Genomic DNA, 3,096 nt, shown 5'->3' with positions numbered 1-3,096 from the left:
ATACTTTCTTTAAATTTTCTACTGTATGTATCCTTTTCTTTTGCAAGATTCTTATTATTTGGATCTATATTGCATTGTTTAGTGTACAGTGTTTATAAAATATTGAATTGTTTTTGCAGTATTTTAAATCTGATATATGCTACTTAAGCCTAACCTTCATTTTTCTCTTAGTTTCTCTTAGTTCATATATAGTATTTTGTGGTGCTGCATGTAATAAATCACTCAATAAGTCTCTGGTCTAACTAAGATAAACAATTTTTTTTTTTATAAATTCAACTTTATTCATCAGCTCCTTCATTCCAATGCTCCTTTAACTTTTCAATGCATTTTTTGTAGAACGATTTGTCTTTGCTCTCAAAATAAGCCTCAGTTTCGGCAATCACTTCTTCATTTGAGCCAAATTTCTTTCCCTGGAGCATCTTTTTAATGTCTGCAAAAAGCCAGTAGTCGCTGGGGGCCAGATCTGGAGAGTACAGCAGGTCAGGAAGCAATTCGAAGTGTAATTCATTCAATTTAACCATCGTTTTCATTGACTTGTGACATGGGGCATTGTCTTGGTGGAACAGCACTTTTTTCTTTTGCATGTGAGGGCGTTTTTTTTTATTTCTACACTCAATCAATCCAATAGTGCCATGTAATATTTGCTATTGATAGTTTTACCTTTCTCAAGATAGTCGATGAACAAAATACCATGCGCATCCCAAAATACAGATGCCATAACCTTGCCGGCTGACTTTTGAGTTTTTGGTCACTTTGAATGACTTTCACCGGCTGCTGTCCACTCAGCTGACAATCTTTTTGATTCAGGTGTGTAATAATGGATCCATGTTTCATCCATTGTCACATACCGACACAAGAAATCCTTTTCATCTCGTTTGAACAGCTCCAAACAGTGCTCTGAATCGTTGACGTGTTGTTGTTTTTGGTCCGGTGTGAGAAAATGTGGCACCCACTTCGAAAGCAACTTACGTATGCTCAAATTTTCGTGTAAAATTATAAAAACACTACTTTCTGATATCTTTAAGGTGTCAGCTATCTCACGCAACTTCACTTTACGGTCTTTCAAAACTATTTTGTGGACTTTTTTATGTTTTCTAGAACAACTGCCGATTTTGGGCAACCAGAGTGTTCAGCATCATCGGTGTTTGTTCGACCGCGCTTAAATTCAGCATACCAGTCAATAACAGTTGATTTTCCTGGTGCAGAGTCTCCATAGTGTTTATCAAGCCACTGTTTGGCTTCAACAGTATTTTTCCCCATTAAAAAACAATGTTTAATCATCACACGAAATTCTCTTTTATCCATTGTTTTGAAAATTAAAAAACTGGGATCACTAAAACCAATGTAACTTGTAAAATAATTGTCAGAATATCACAAAATTTTGACACGTATTGTTTGAAGGTTTGTTGACAGACCCATATGATTTCAGGATAATACAGTGTTGCCAGATCAGTGTCAGACCAGAGACTTATTGAGTGATGTGTTACATTGAATTTGATAAATGTTGTTGTTGATTTCTTCTTGTTTTTAATATAAAAAAAAAGTTAAAACGTAATAAGAAGTTTAAAAATTAAGTACTGTATAATACAGCAATTTCATAGTCTTAAATTTACAGAATTTGATATAAAGTTTCTTTGATTTTTATGGTGGCGTTTTGATAGCAGTAAAAAAATTGATTTAGTGGTGACATTGAGATGACACTATGGAGAGAATAGACAAGTAGCATTTCTAGTATTGACTGATGGGATGTGAAGGGTAAGGTTTGAAAGTTTATTAAGTAAAATATAAATTTTAGACAACTCCAAATGAATGAAGTGTAAATAATCCTTCATAAAAAACCTTTAACTGGTGTGGGATATGATCAAACTGTGTATGCAAACATTTTCGGATCCCTCCCTGGGTCTATCCTCAAGCTATGTTTTTTGTAATGATCCATTATAACGAAGACCAGTCGCTTTTGGAACAAAATTTGAATTAGCCTAATTATTACAAAAAATGTAGCTTAAGGATGGACCCAGGGAAAGATCCGAAAACGTTTGCTTACACAGTTTGATCACACCCCACGCCGGTTAAAAGTTTTTTATGAAGGATTATTTGTATTTCTCGGGTGTGAGTCGATTATTTGTTTATTTATGAATGAAGTGTTTTTTTGTTTTAAGGTAGATGGAGGAGCAGAAGTGCATATGGGTCTATTATATGGACAAAGTCTATTATAGACTGTATTGTTGGTGAAAATAGTCCTCCGAGCATGTTTTAACTAAAAATTACTCTCAAATTTGCCATAGCATACCCCTATGAATTGAGTTTTTTATTAAATTTTCTATATGCTGTTTAAATGAGTTCTGAATCAAAATATAACACTAAGATCCTGGACTCTATCAACAATTTCCAATTAATCAATTAAAAAGGTATAGCAAGTTGGTGCTTTCACTAGGCTATAGATTGATATTTTCGTCTTGCTAGAGTTTATTTGTAATTTATCTAAGTACGGTATTAAGTTTATAAATATCACTTTATAATGCTTGATGACAGCTATTGGAAGTTTAATATCTTTGGTGTATGCATTTATGGATAAAGTAGTAATACTAGTGTCTTGTCTATGTAGACTATGAACAGTAGATTACTAAGGATCAAATCCTGAGGTATACCTATTAGGTGATAGATGTGAAAATAAAATAACTTAATCTGACATATGTAATAGGAAAAAATTGTTCAGTCAGATTAAAAGAATGCCATTGATTTCATATTTGGAAGATAATTTGTCTCATAAACTAAAACAACTTAAAGCTTTCACAATATCACAAACTCCTATGTATGCTACATAGGGGTTTTAACTCAAATTTTGGTAGAATGACGTGTTGAACTTCAAGGAGATTGCTTGTAGTACAGTGACATTTCATACCGGAATGTTGAACGGATCTTAAATGGGAGGTAATCTGGAAGTATATGATTTTATACAGACAGATTTTGAATAATTTCAATATGACAAGCATTAATAATTTTTATGATGAACATATAAAAATTACCATACATGAAAACACAAACATTGCAACCAAGATTGCACTTTTTGTTTTTTATTTTTGTGGTTGGGTTAGC

At 32.9% G+C, this 3,096-nt stretch overlaps 1 pseudogene; it reads right to left on the bottom strand.

Annotated features, from left to right (window-relative positions):
• Window positions 1-278: 278 nt before the first annotated feature.
• Window positions 279-1,305, bottom strand: LOC136971382 (protein GVQW3-like; annotated as a pseudogene).
• Window positions 1,306-3,096: the final 1,791 nt, after the last annotated feature.

Source organism: Centruroides vittatus, unplaced genomic scaffold (assembly GCF_030686945.1).
Source record: "Centruroides vittatus isolate TY-2023 unplaced genomic scaffold, ASM3068694v2 contig_2486, whole genome shotgun sequence".
NCBI classification, from domain to species: Eukaryota; Metazoa; Arthropoda; class Arachnida; order Scorpiones; family Buthidae; genus Centruroides; species Centruroides vittatus.
The sequence above is the reverse complement of the archived record's forward strand: the minus strand, read 5'-3'. Positions and strand labels throughout refer to the sequence as shown.